This window comes from Dreissena polymorpha, chromosome 5 (genome assembly GCF_020536995.1).
Source record: "Dreissena polymorpha isolate Duluth1 chromosome 5, UMN_Dpol_1.0, whole genome shotgun sequence".
NCBI lineage: Eukaryota > Metazoa > Mollusca > Bivalvia > Myida > Dreissenidae > Dreissena > Dreissena polymorpha.
Genome location: NC_068359.1, coordinates 4264704 through 4280769, shown reverse-complemented (window position 1 = coordinate 4280769; position 16066 = coordinate 4264704). Strand labels below are relative to the sequence as shown.

The following is a 16066-nucleotide window of genomic DNA, read 5'->3' as shown; positions in this document are numbered from 1 at the left end:
CATGCGCTGGAGACGAAAAGGAGACCGTTACACTATCACAAACATTACTATTTAAGTACTATTGTTTTGTACCTGAGAAAATACTTTGTAATTTGCAAAAACAACCATAATGTGTATGTGTTGATAAAAAGATTTCCTCCACTGATTATAAAATCAATAATTTAACAAGGAGTGTTTGTAAAACACGAACCCCCCCCCCCCCCAAATGGGCTGTCAGTTGTAGTGGCAGCCATTGTGTGACCTTAACTTTTGACATAGAGTACTAAAAATCAAAAGGGGTCATCTGTCAGTCATGACCAATGTCCCTATGAACTTTCCTGATCCCAAGCTTAAGCCTTCTTGAGTTATCATCCGTAACCCATTTTACTGCTTCAAGTCCCTCTGAACTTGAACTTTGACCATGTGACCTGAAAATCAATAGGTGTCATCTGCCGGTCATGACCAATGTCCCTATGAACTTCCCTGATACCAGGCCTGAGCGTTCTTGAGTTATCCTCCGGAAACCATTTTACTGCTTCAGGTCACTGTGACGTTGAACTTTGACCTAGAGTCCTGAAAATCACTAGGGGTCATCTGTCGGTAATGACTAATGTCCCCATGAACTTTCCTGATCCTAACCTTAAGCATTGGTGAGTTATCATCAGGAAACCATTTTACTGTTTCAAGTCACTGTGACCTTGACCTTTGACCTAGAGTACTGAAAATCAATAGGGGTCATCTGTCAGTCATGACCAATGTTCCTATGAACTTTCGTGATCCCACGCTAAAGCGTTCTTGAGTAATCATCCGGAAACCATTTTACTGTTTCTAGTCAATGTGACCTTGAACTTGACCTAGTGACCTGAAAGTTAATGCCAGTTATGACCAATGTCCCTATGAACTTTCTGATCTCAGGCTTAAGTGTTCTTGAGTTATCATCCGGAAACCATTTTACTGTTACTAGTCACTGTGACCTTGAATTTTAACCTAGTAACCTGAAAATCAGTAAGGGTCATCTGTCAGTCATGACTAATGTCCCTATAAACTTTCCTGATATGAGGCCTAAGCGTTTTTTTGTTATCATCCATAAACCATTTTACTGATTCATGGTCACTGTGACCTTGAACTTTGACCTAGAGTCCTGAAAATCCATAGGGGTCATCTGCAAGTCGTGATCAAAATTTGAGGGGTGAACTGAAGACTGTTGTTACTCATATTTAATAAAGAAGGAGATACAACAGTTTTCTGTTCAGCCCTTACAATGCATCTATGAACTTTCCTGATCCCAGGCCTAAGCGTTCTTGAGTTATCATAGAGAAACCATTTGGTGGACGGACCGACATGTGCAAAACAATATTCCTCCTCTTGAAGGGGGGCATAAAGATGATGCCAGACATCTATTCAAAATTGTGTTATTGCATAATATATGTATAGTTTGATCAGAAGGCCAAACAATATAAAAAGCTCAACAAATTATTCAATTTAGTCACATAACTTAATAATTCTTTTTTTGTGTTTTGTACAATGTTTTAGCTTAGGTTCAAGTTATTTTAAAGGGGCCTTTTCAGGTTTGGGTAAAATGACAAAATTGAAAAAAGTTGTTCCAGATTTGCAAATTTTCGTTTTAGTTATGATATTTGTGAGGAAACAGTAATACTGAACATTTACCATGCTCTAAAATAGCCATTATATGCATCTTTTGACGATTTAAAACCTGAAAATTATAAAGCGTTGCAACGCGAAACGAATGAATAATTTGGAGAGTTCTGTTGTCGTCGTTATATTTTGTGAAACTACGAGGAATTTGGTTATATCAGGTATAAAATACACCTAACTTTGAAATCAGAAAAAGGGCTGAGTGGTCTAAGTGGGAGACTTTTTACTCCAGGACTCCAGGGGTCAGTGGTTGGAGCCCTGCTGAGGGTTACCTTTTTTATTTTTTTTATTTTGTTCTTGTTATGTTACTGGAGCTTTTTATATCCGATGTTAACATTTATCAATATAAAGCATTTAATGACAAACTTCAAAACATGCCAAAAACTGTAAAAAGGCCCCTTTAAAGCCAAGTATTAAAATTAAATATGCATGTTTACATGCAGTGTTTTACTATTTGCTATGGAAATGATTTACCTTTTTAGTATATTTGCGTTTACGCAAGTATACTTTATTAATACCGTATTTCAAGATCACTGTGTAAATCGGTGTGCCATTTTGGTGCCTTACCAGATTTTGGGCAGATGGAATAGACATTTAACATAGCATTTTGTAATTCTTACAATTTTTCACTTAAAAACGTTTATCTAACATTTTTCTCCAAAAATATTGCATACAGCATTTTTAGTGAATTTTTCTAAGACCGTTTTATGTGAACATACGTTATTAGAAACTGAAACAAATTTCGTTCTCAAAACAATTTTAGAACTACAGGCTGGAAGTAACCCGCCCACGTGATACCAACAATGGCTGCGCCCATGAGAAAGTGTCATAATTCGGCTTGTTTGGCTATTCAGAAACTGTTATTTTGGATAAATGAGCTATTTATTCACTAAATATCGCTAATGACTACAATAGATGGAATTCGAAGGATATGTTCGATGTGAATGAAGGACTTTCTGGATCTTGACAGCTTAACACGGCAAAACTGGCATAGGTACTGGTATTTTTAGTTATCAATTTAAATCACATTTTGCTTTATAAATTTTATTCGAGCATTTTGTGACTTATTAAATGACTATGATACCCGATATCAACATATCATATGGGATTAGCAGATCACCAAGCTGTCCTGAAATTCAACATTGATTACTGGTTTGTATTATTTCTTCTTTCTATTTTTAAAGTTAAATGAGCTGTGTCACAGTAAAAGACACATGAAGGCGATTGTGGCCAGTTTGGATCCAGATCAGCCTGCAGTCGCTTGAAAGCTGTTTGCTTAAAAGCAGTTTTCTGAAAATAACAAATAGTTTAATTGGATACCGATTAGACTGCGTTTTTGTGACCTGGCTCAAATAATAGAATTGTCATTAATCAAATGATTTTATTTCGAACATTAATCAAGTGCTTTTTTCTGGTCACTCAGGATCAATGACTCCAGCGCTTTCGTGTTGAGAATTGAATACCGCTTAAGGCGCTGCTAGGGGGCATGAGAGATGTTGCACCTTCCATTATCTCTCATGAACCGACTCAATAAAACCGAGTCGGCAATATATGACTTCAGTTTTGGTTTGGTTGCTCTCAAGGGATAATTTTTTTCAGAATCTTCCTAAAAGCCTAGTGTTAGAGTGTAGACTTTGATTGCAGGAGGTTGCACTGCGGGTTTGATCCTCAGAATCAACATTGAAAACTAGCACACTTTGTTATCTAAAAGGCTTCTAAAACTGATATACTAAGATAATGTGAATTTTCTCTCACATGATCGATGGTCATCATGAGTTATATTATATAAAAACTCACAGCAGTAGTAAATCAAAGCGCTGAAGGCACTGAAGATGTTCGCTATTGCATAATTTAACACGCAATTCATTTTTGAAAATCAATCGCAAGTTTGAAATGAACACACAATATTCAACTTTATAAAGTGTGTGTCATAGCGCACGGGTCGAGTTTTGTGTGCACTTTTTATCATCCTTATTATTTCATAGAAATAACTAAGACAAAATAAAAACAACATGCTTTTTGGAAGTTCTGAAAGCATAGAAAGTATGATGAAAATGGTAATGAGAACTTAATATAAAGAAAATTTGCAGTCACCATCATATTAAAGGAATATTTTTTCTAATATCAAATGACTATCTCACCAAGAATATAAATTCATAATGAAAGTTCCGTGTACAAAACTTTTGATTTTTGACACCATATACAAATTCAAAATATACAATAATCTTCGTATCTTGTATATGGAGGAATAAAAGTATATAAACATTGCTGTTTATGCTTTACTTGTTACCCGAGCAGTTCACACAGTGTCAACAACGCTAACATAAACATAGGTATAGAGCACTAATGCGCTTTTAGGCGTAGCTGTTTCAGTTTTCATCTTAGTGACTTTTGCATAACGCCAACAGACACGCATGAATATTTTCGAATATTTAATAAGCTGATTCGAGATACAACCTGTGAATTTTTGCTACATCATTGTGTATGTGCTCAATTCAAAGGATGTAGCACTGTTCAGTGTAAGGAATTCCGGACTACTCTCTGTATGCTCAAACGACGCAAATTGTGGCCCTGTTACAATTACGCGTTACAATCCATCTCGCAGAATTTCACTTTCGCCTCCAAGATGAGTAACAATCATTAGCGAAATAGTATAGTGTCACGATAAGAGAAAATCGTTTAATTATCATACCACAATGTTTGCCGTACTTGGTCAGCACGTCTGGAAATCATTTCTTAATGTGTGGATAGGCTGCCATTATTAACAAGTTTGCTATATTGAATTCAATTTTGTATCATAAAGCATTGTTCTTAAATGTGGCATTTTCAATTCGCAATGAGATTTGTAATGACCCTCGTCATGCGAAAATGGGTCTTATTCCATATGCGCCCATCATATAAATAGCCCATTCAGCTATCCCTCCTTCTGGTAAGGAGAAACATAACATATTGAGTGATTTTAAAGCAAACAGCATCGCCTTAGATATGGCCTGACTGCGCAAAAGCACATGTTGGGTTTAACAAACGCTTGCCGAAATGCATAAGACCCATTTTCGCATGACGGCGCTATTGACGTGTGATTTAAATGTGTCAAAAGAAAACAGCGTTTAAATCAAATATAAACATCCGATATATTTCGATAGTGAAGAAAGATACTCATAACAAGGCATATGAGGACACATATGAAGTGCTCTCCCGTAGTATATTTTTTATTTACTCACACTAATGTGTGGTTTGACAATGCTAATACACATTTCATGCGGTGAATATGCAGCTTACAAGTGAAAAACACAACACAATAATTTAACTTTTGTTTAATTGTATTTAATTATTTAGAATTTAAGTAAATTGCTAACTTTATTTCAAAGTCAGCGTATACGCCGACTACATTTTTAAAAGACATTTATTGTTATAAATATATTTAATATAATATATTAAGTTGTTTTCGGTTTTAGCGATTAAAAAGCATTTTCGAGGCTGCCTATTATTAGTATGCCTGTAGTAATTGATGAACTCATATCCAACTGTCTATGTATTGAGAACTGTGAATATAAACAAGCTTGACCTTCTACTAACCTTCTACTATTGCATTTGTATTATTATTATAAATTGTTTGTTATATTCGGGTTTAGCGATTATGAAACTTTTTTTTTGTCTATCATATCGCTGAAGTTATTGTTGAACTTATGTTCAACGTTTTATAAATTGAGAATATAAATAAGTGTCAACTTTTTCCCCGAATCTCTCAATTTACGACCTGTACTACGTCATTGAGTTGTATGCGAGAGTGTAAACTATTGCGTTGTTATAACCAGTAAACTTTCCTTTGTTTATCGACAGGCGCATCTATTAATAGCCTCATATCATGAATGCCAAAACACCCGCGAAAAAGAACCACGTGACCAAATAGGACGCAAAACGCAAATACCATGCGACTACGACTTTTATTATGTAAGAACGCTCCGTAATTCCTTTGAAGCCTGAGCCTTGTGATTGCTATTACGTAAAGAATTGACCTCTAACTGAAGTAAGCAAAGGAAACTCAGCACCTAATTGACCCATTCCTTCTATAGGCGAAGGCAGATTGAATTTTACTAATGTATGGTTTGCCTATTATAACACACATTATAATGCGGTAAATATGCGACTAACAAGTAAAAAACACTATAATTAAACTTTTGTTTTGAATTAAGTTATTTAGAAACCAAAATTCCAAACCTTATTTCAAAACAGTAAGTCTACATTTTTTAGAGAATATTCTTGTTATATTTAAATGTTTTTTTAACAGTTTCAGCGATAATGAAACATTTTTTATGTTGTCTATCGTATCCCTGTAATAATTGTTGAACTCGTGGTCAACGTATTATTAATTGAGACCTGCGAATATAAACAAGCGTAACCTTATACTAGTGCGTTATTCTCACCCGGACTCCCCTTTGTTTATCGCCAGCCTCAGAGTTATGAATGAGATGAGCGAAAATACTACGTCACGCAAACGAAGCAGAAAGAGGACTATTTTAATCATTCATAAACAATCTCCTCCGCGACACGTACAATACGATCATTGTTTTTTTATTCTTTTCTATAAAACACCATTCGAAACTATTGCATTTAACACGATATTAATATAATGTTTCCATTTGTGAATAAACATAATTGGAGAACTCAAACCTCTTGCATAAATTATACAACTCTTTCTTGCGCGTAGTCAGCGGGAATTGGGTTAATCATACCAAGGCCGTACCAACCTGAATTTTACACTAAGCACTTTAGACGGTAGCTAAAGCGACCATCTAACAATGGAACAATAATTAATGAACGCATCTTTCATTTGTCTTTGACACTTTGAGTTGATATGGCTTAGATTTAAATATATGACTTGACTTTACAAGCACTCTTGTGACAGAGCTTAAGCGTAAATGTACTATTGAAGATCACCTAAATCCAGATTTGCTATTAAAGAAGTGTGGAAAGTTGTAAGAGTGTGACAAGTAAGCAAACAATGGGTCATTACCAACAGGCCACAACTGATCTATGACTTTTTTAAAACAAGAAAAATCAGTGCCTGATTTAGATTTCCTTACATAGTTCAATAAAAACTAATTTCAGAAGCCTGGTAAGAATTTCACTTAAATGTTACCAATGTTTCAGACCAGGGCCTTGATTTTGAAATCTAGGACATGCATGGTCAGATGATGTCATTAAAGATAATAATTTTTTTCAGACACATACAAATGTTAACATGTATCTTTAACTAATGTAGATGTAGAATGCACTAGGTCAGAAGGCATTTGACTTTTCTGCTGGTGCGTCGGCACACCAGGTGGTTTGGCTGCAATGGTTTGATCGACTGCTTGGATGTGTAGTTACATCATAATTGACCAGTTGCCAGCTGTCAATCAAGCTCACGAAATAATCAATCAGATTTCGTTTATTGCGGTCACATGGTCCGACAAACAAAGACTGTCGGAGTAATGGATAAAGTGTTTTACGAATACACAACTAAGTGGGCGGAGCGATCTCGTGTTTTGCGACTGGTCAATTATATTATACAGTATATCAAACTGTATTATTTCAAATATGTTTGCATCTAGTATACTTATATTGATAATATTTACAAAAATAATGTATAATATGAATGATAAACTTGACTGAAATCATTTAAATGATACAGAAATCAAAACAGTAATTTATACTGATAATTATTTAATATATGTTGCTTGATACAATCATGTACATCTTTATCAAATGAGATCATACTGTAACTTCAATGATGAATTTCAGTGAATTAAATTAAATCAAAAATCTCTCTCCCGCAGCGCGCATACCGAAAGGTTTTGTTGTGTACAGATCCAAATCCAAAAATATTATACATAATTATGTATCATGTTGTTTAGAGGGGATGATTTTCCATCTGTTGTATCAATGTATTGTTTTACTTCTTTAATCTATGTGTTTGATATATAAACATAGCCCCAGGGTCAGAGCTTCAGCCTAAGTTCAGGCAATGGATATTTCACCCCCTGATCTTTTTCTAATGGATATTTTAGCTAGTTCCTACATTCAATAAGTCAAATATATTTAAGTAGTATCTGTATACATTGCTAGATTAAATTTGTACATTTAATGTTATTAGTATTAAAAAGATATACATTGTAGTACAAATGTTCATGCTAGATGAATTAAGAGCCTTAGTGAAGAGGTATTTAAACATTTTGAAATGGTAAAATTTTCTGAAATGTATACCCATTTTCTCTTGAGCACTGGCCAAATATAAAATGTATATCATTTTACCACTTTCATATGGAGCCCTGACCAGATCTCAAATGTATATCCCTTTTCTCAGGATCCCTGGTCATCTCCTTTTATCACCTAACAAACACTTATCAAAATGGCATATTATATGCAGAATAATTCATTTTATGCAATGGTTGAATCAAATACTTCAGAAAAAATTGACATTCTTTTCACATGGAAATTTCATTTTCACAGTCATGGAAAAAGAGCCTGCACAACACAGATCAAAAATACTTTTTATTTGTGGATCACCCAATATCTTGATACTCTATGTGCATAAATGTCTCAAGTCTTGATGAATTCAGGACAAAAAAAAATGTATTTTAAGTCCTTAACTGACCCGGCTATAGTTATCAGATTAATATAAGCTCAATCAGTATATTTATATCATTATTTGTGTTTTGTGTATTGCAATCATATACACAATCATGCAGTTACATGATAGCAATTAAAATTAACAAAGCCGCTCATACTTTAAAGGTCATTGACAAAGCCTATGGTAAAAATGTGAAAACATTGTCAGAGTGTAATCGCCCTCTGGTGCCAGCAAAAACAACACGTTGACAGGTTGTCATTTTTGACAGTTCTACTTTCACTTTCATTTTGTGATATTCATTATCATTAAACTATTAACACTTATGTGGCTGAGAAAAATATCGCTATTGCTTATTATGCCCCCCTTTAAAGAATAGAGGGTATATTGTTTTGCACATGTCGGTAGGTCGGTCCGTCCGTCCACCAGATGGTTTCCGGATGATAACTTAAGAACGCTTACGCCTAGGATCATGAAACTTCATAGGTACATTGATCATGACTGGCAGATGACACCTATTGATTTTGAGTTCACAAGGTCAAAGGTCAAGGTCACAGTGACTCGTTCTTGGATGCAGTTTTTGCTTTCAAATGACAACATTTGCAGATTATATTATGTACTGGTGTCGTGGGGTCTATATACCAGGGCTAGCGCTGTCCCAATTTTTTTTTCAGCCAACCAGTTTTTTGTTTTTCGGTGCACGAAAACTGGTTTAGAAATAATTATATATACATGTACTATCAACTTGTTATGCCCCCCCTTCAAAGAAGAGGGGGTATATTGTTTTGCACATGTCGGTCCGTCGGTCCGTCCACCAGATGGTTTCCGGATGATAATTCAAGAACGCTTAGGCCTAGGATAATGAAACTTCATAGGTGCATTGATCATGAATGGCAGGTGAACCCTATTTTATATAGGTCACTATGTCAAAGGTCAAGGTCACAGTGACTCGAAACAGTAAAACGGTTTCCGGATGATAACTCAAGAATGCTTAATACGCCTAGGATCATGAAACTTCAAAGGGACATTGATCATGACTGGCAGATGACCCCTATTGATTTTCAGGTCACTAAGTCAAAGGTCAAGGTCACAGTGACTCGAAATAGTGAAATGGTTTCAGGATTATAACTCAAGAATGCTTACGCCTAGGATCATGAAACTTCATTGGTACATTGATCATGACCCTTCCCAAATAAGTGTGTAAAACTCGAGTTAAACACAAGTTTTAGCCGTGTTAAACCAAGCGGTATTGGCAGTTGGTTTTTAGTGGGTTTTGGTATGTTGGTTTTTGTGAGTTTTGGTAAGTTGGTTTTTTCTGTGTTTAAAGTGGGTATTTTTACCAACTTGGTTAAAACTGAGTTAAATACAGAAAAAACTCACTTGTTACATAAATGTGGGCTTTAGTAAGTTGGTTTTTTGTGAGTTTTGGTAAGTTGGTTTTTTGTGAGTTTCGGTATGTTGGTTTTTTGCGAGTTTTGGTAAGTTGGTTTTTTCTGTGTTTAAAGTGGGTATTTTTACCAACTTGGTTAAAACTGAGTTAAACACAGAAAAAACTCACTTGTTACATAAATGTGGGCTTTGGTAAGTTGGTTTTTTGTGAGTTTTGGTATGTTGGTTTTTTGTGAGTTTCGGTATGTTGGTTTTTTGTGAGTTTTGGTAAGTTGGTTTTTTCTGTGTTTAAAGTGGGTATTTTTACCAACTTGGTTAAAACTGAGTTAAACACAGAAAAAACTCACTTGTTACATAAATGTGGGCTTTGGTAAGTTGTTTTTTTGTGAGTTTTGGTATGTTGGTTTTTTGTGAGTTTCGGTATGTTGGTTTTTTGTGAGTTTTGGCATGTTGGTTTTTTCTGTGTTTAAAGTGTTTTTTTTACCAACTTGGTTAAAACTGAGTTAAACACAGAAAAAACTCACAAAAACCAACATACCAAAACTCACAAAAAACCAACATACCAAAACCCACAAAAAAATCAACATACCAAAACTCACAAAAAAACCAACATACCAAAACTCACAAAAAACCAACTTAAACACACTTCTGTCTACAATAGTGTGTTTAAGTTGGTTTTTGTGAGTCTTTTGTTCGCTTAAGGGATCATAAAATTTTGCTTGTTTGACCTGTAACCTTAGTAAAAAAAAATATTTACACCTTAATGGTAAAAAGGTTATTTGAGATAAAATCACAACAGATCATTACAAGCCCCATGTGATTATAAATAAAAGACACACACAATTTGCAAAAAACAATGTTTATATTAAAAAAACAAATAATGTGAACATTTTTACAGTGCATTTTTAACAAAACCAGGAAAACATCTACCCAAGATACATTATCACAATATGCGAGCACATTTAACATAATAAATTAAAATAAATAACATTCTCCTCTTTGGGCTACCACAGGTAAAAATGGGAGGAAGGGTATGAACCATGATTATATACAGTTTCAGTTAGTGAGGGGTGATACAGAGGATAAAATTAATAATAATTTTTTTTAACTGTGTTGGTGGTACCGGATTTATAAAATGACAACATTAAGGAATCCTTCATCCTATCTTTTCCTTGGATAGCCCTTTACACATATTTACACCTATGAACAAAGGAACATATTGCTCAGCACTAAACAGTTTATATATTCTCCCCGCAGTACATGACACGAAGCCTCCTCAAGGCCCATCTCATGTTCTCTTCCACTGTTGATATGGGCAGGGCAAACTTTTTGGAGATGACAACTGAAATGTATATGAACAATCAATGCAGGATTTTACTGTACATTACAGTATTAAAAAAACATGTAGAAGTTTATTCCACCCAAATCAAGTCTGATCTGAATGACTTGATTTTGGTGGAATAAACTTTTACATCAATATCATCAGTTCAGATATCCCATTTTAACATCATCTACATTAGAAGGATTTCAAAAGAGGTTTTTGAAACAAGGAGGCAAATTACTGTTGCTTGAATTTTTTATATCGTTCAAAATTAGAGCTTGATCGTTAACTTTATACTGAGGTTATTTTTGTCTGCCTATGTGTTAAATTCTCAAAACTTTTATACACAAACACAATTTTTAGTAACTCTTAAATTTTAGCAGTAGTATTAAATTAACGCAAGACAGATTATGTGCTGGAGTCAAATTTGAATCAATTGCATTATGTTTGTTTCAAAATGAATATGGAGGCAGTAGAACACCTATATATTTAAATCCCCTTTTTCCCTATAAAAAAGAATCATACCAACCATGGCGTAGTGTTCAGCAATCAGGAGACCCTCTCGAATCTCCCCCTTAGGGGAGGTTGAACAGCACTTCATAGAGCAGTCTGACCAGCTGATCAGGTCTGAAAACTATACTGTCATGGCCTGTGCGAGGTGCGTCTTGTGCATGATCTCATTTGAGATCAGGTCCTGAAAGATATTTTATAATGTAAGTGATAAATATTGCTGTTATGGTATATCTTGTTACTATAAATATTATTAATTTAAATCAAAACAAGTTTTTTGCTTGTTGTTTTTGTTTGTTTATTTTTGGCAATTTAAATCCTGTTATCACATGTGACTTAACGCTTGTCATAAATAATTAAAAGAAATTACGTGTGGTAGAAAATACTGTTTGAAAATGTACCATTCAAGATATGTGGTCTCATTTGGCTGTGTGGACTGGTCGAAAGTGTGACGCCTTTCAAATGCTAAAACCTGTATAGTTTTACCTCTCAACAAATCCAACTTTCCTTGGTCAAGGACAGGGCTCGGTTTTCCCACTCCTGATCTACTCAAGTTGGGCTGCTCGTGCAGGGTAAAATCTGGTGTCAAAATCCATACATCAGTTAGTCCCCCTTCTGCTGTCTTTTGGCAGGAATATTCTATCCAAAGAATCTTCCAATCAATGTAAATTTCACCTTGGGAGTCTAACCTTCAAATTTAAAATATAAAAGTTTTCATTGAATATGTGGGAAAGAAATCTGTTCATTAATGACCAGAAATAGGTATAAATAACATTTAAGATGACAATAATCATAAAATACAGCCATAATTATTCAAATGGTGTTGTTTTTCCTTATAATTGTATTACATTTATACTTATCCATTTACATTTCCCAGTGACAATACATAAATATGATAATGATCATAATTAATTCAATATAAAACTAAATAAAAAAGTGATGTAAAAATGAAAATACAAACCTAAAACAACTGTTCTTCAGTATTCCAAGATAACAGGCAGTTGATGAATTATGAGACCATATCACTTTAACCATCCACTTTGAATCTCCTTTGCAACAAACTTATTGTTGATTTACACATTGTAGTACATACACATTGTTTTCACCACACAATACTTCATGCTGAAGTTATTCAAGACATTTTAAACTAGAATTATAAGTCTTAATGTTACTCAATTATACCTTAAAGCTCAAAGTCAGTTGATGAAAACCCCCTTTGTTTTCAAAACATAACTTCCTGTCTCCAGCCAATCAAAGTCGCTTGTTTTCAAATAGATGGTGGCTCAGCCAATCAAAAGTCTATCAACACCCCTTTGTTAGGCCTATAGATGGAGCACTGATACTGTGATAAGAATTAATGTTTATGATTTAATTGGGGGGGGGGGGGGGGGAGGGCTAATCTCTTATGTGTGTAAGCCAATTACGAAATCTGAGAAATATCTACTGATTTCAACACCAACATATATGTATTTATTGAATAATACACAGCACCCTTAGCATATTATATTTAATTGTGAATATTTAAAAAAAACATGCTGAATAGTGTTAGAAAATAATATTAATAGTATAAATATTATTTATTTGTATTGCCTTTTAAATTGTATGTTAAAGGTCAATGTGGTAGGCATTAATTGTATTGGGGTTAAATATCAGTATAAGAAAGTTAAAATAGTTATTGTTTTTATGTTGAGGAGATATAATTGATGCTGGCAAGCCCACATAAGTTTCCATATATTAATCAACACTTTCACACTGAAACTAGTTTTATTTATTATAGAAACAGTGTCACTCTCCCCCTCAAAAAATGAATAAAAAAACACACTGTAAGTCTATTGAATTCTCCAAAGAACATGAATTAAATGGAAGTATTCACATTTTTATAGATGTGTGATTGTTCTTATAATATATTTAATATTTATGTATTGATTCAAAGTGAAAGACAAACAATTTCATATTCAGGTATAAAACTAAGTTTGAACATTTTAACATTTTTATAGTATCTGTGAACCTGTGATGTTCTGAAAGAGCAATTTTTATCCAATGTTTCCTTAAAATTATGGGGAGCCCATAAATGTACAAAAGGTGCAATGGCAAACAAGCTGTAAAAAAGCCCCTTTACAATTCACCTTAATAATATATGGCTATAAACATGAAACAAAGACCTAGTTGAAGAATTATTGTTTTATTGTTGAGTTATGTTAATAAACAAAAGACCAACTTATTGATAAGTGTGTTAAAGTGAGTCTTTTAGCCTTGTTGCGGCTTTCAAATTATTTATAAAAAGACCAACTTAAACTCGCTTTAACCCACTTCTGTTTATAAGAAGACCCACTTCTGTTGTAAAAGACTCGCTTATGAAACAAAAAGACACACTTAAACACACATAAACCAACTCATAAATAAAAAGACTCACTTTTGACACATAAAAAACCAACTTCTTACAGCAAAAAAACTCGCTTTAACACATATCTACTTTAAAAAACCAACTTTAAACTCAGTTAAGCACAGTTTAGCTCAGATAAAACTCGCTTTTATTAGCAAAAACCAACTTCCGCTCAGAAAAACTTAGAAAAAACACAGTTTTATGTTGGTTTAAGTGTGTTTTGGTATGAAAGTGGGTTAACTTTTTGCAAGGGGACTGGCAGATGACCCCATTTGATTTTCAGGTCACTAGGTCAAAGGTCAAGGTCACAGTGACAAAAAACGTATTCACACAATGGCTGCCACTACAACTGACAGCCCATATGGAGGGCATGCATGTTTTACAATCAGCCCTAATGTTTTATATATTTTCTGTACATTTCTTCAATAAACTTACATCAATACACATTTCCTTCGTTAATTCCAACATTCCTGAAAGGCTATCGTTTTGATTACATATTTCGCTTACAACAAATATCTCAAAGGAACATGTAATAATTATATGAGTTACTTCATCTTTTCAATAAACAAACAACAGACAGATCTGTAGGGAACTATTCTTCTCCAATTTAAAACAAGAGCATTAAAAAACGTCTGGCAAATCAGAAATAACATTCGGGCATTAACTCGCTCGCAAAATACCAAGCTCGCTTAATTGATACGTGTTTCCGCGGTTGTTTCCGATTTTCCGATTGATATAGGATGTTTTTGCAATATTTCATCACTTCTTGTTTGATTGATTTGTACTTAATCTTAAAAAAATATTTTCTTCTTGATAGCCTTTAAGATTTTCATTTAGTCAACTGTTCCTTAACATTTACTTCAGCAGCAACTTTTCCGTATCTTGCCAATATACTTTCAACGCCATCCGCGCTCTCGTTCTGATACTAAGGGCCGTGGAGGATACCAAAGTCCAGGTGGGTAATACGGGGGGTAGCGCCAGTAATTTTGTGTTGGTGGATATCCACTTCCTTGTGGAATTGGTTGTGGTGGCCACCACCAAGGACCTGTTGGATATTGTTGTTGCACTGGCTTATACCCACCACCTTGCAGGTTAAAATTAGGTTGCCCAGGTTGTCTGACTGGAACTTGGTCATCGTCACCTTGTATATGTGCAATGTGTTAAAATTTTAGATGTATCTTAATTTTTTTTTTGCTTACATGGACCATTTAATTATTTATAATTTTTAGGGAAACTATACATTCTTGTATCAGCTGCCAAGATAGAACATCTTTGCCAAAGCACTTTTGAAAGAATGTTATTGCATAGCTACTGATTTATATGATGTCAAACATTTACATTTAATTGCTGAAAATGGTCCCGACATGGTCGTCATGATATGACAATGGTCATATAACGCTTGTATAAGTATTTCAAACATGAACGTATATTTTGCATGTTGCCAAATGACTTACTCATGTTTTCATTTCAATTCTTCACTTGTTTTACATTTTTTGTTCTGGATCTAATTAGATATATGATCAATAGTATGACATATTAGGGGCACCAACACTCCATTAAATTAGGGTGAAAGAAGGACCAATGTATTTCTTACAGTGTTGTGTTTGTTTTTTACAAACTTGTTGTGTTGGTATTAATTTTTGTCACTCTTGGGTGATGTTTATTGGTGCCCTTCAAACCCACCAAGAGACTAGACTGATGTATGACAGAAATCAGCTACCATATATTGACAGTTATTTATCAAGTCACATTATTTTCATAAAGCCTTCGACTTTCGCATGTATAATCTAGCATATTGTCCTGTCAATATGAAGCGTCGATCGCGCTTTAAAGATTCGATAAATATACTAAACCCGGTTTAATCGATTAAAAAACAATTGAAATCTAAATCAAGCACCGTCGTTATCAAGTTTCGGATGTGAACCTCGTACCAAATCATATTTTGTTCTGGCGTCAACGAGGACGGTTCGAAATGAAAACTCGAAATACACTTTGAAGACCACGTGGTGAGTATATTTTTTTTGTTGAGAGCTTACCTAGGACGCTGTCCAGGTTTAGTTGTCAATTTCTTTTTTACGGAATATCATGAGCTCTAAAAAGGAGGACAATGTCCTCCAACTTGCAGAGTCTGACTTGGAGTTTTCAAGATTTGAAAATAAAATTGTAGACACGCCATATGTGGCAATAGTAATTGAAGTTGGAACATATTCTCCAATCA

General features: G+C 34.3%; 1 protein-coding gene and 2 long non-coding RNA genes across 4 annotated transcripts in view; 1 reads left to right on the top strand and 2 right to left on the bottom strand.

The window, feature by feature from the left end:
- The window catches only part of LOC127832275 (uncharacterized), a 104912-nt gene that overhangs the window by 56264 nt on the left and 32582 nt on the right, over window positions 1-16066 (bottom strand). The window lies entirely within an intron of this gene.
- Window positions 1-16066, top strand: part of LOC127832312 (uncharacterized) — a 45880-nt gene that overhangs the window by 6416 nt on the left and 23398 nt on the right. The window lies entirely within an intron of this gene.
- LOC127832321 (uncharacterized) lies at window positions 11608-12839 on the bottom strand. Its single transcript, XR_008026786.1, has 3 exons — window positions 12427-12839; window positions 11952-12154; window positions 11608-11649 (listed from the first exon to the last, which is right to left on the bottom strand). It is a non-coding gene; the product is annotated as an uncharacterized LOC127832321 (long non-coding RNA).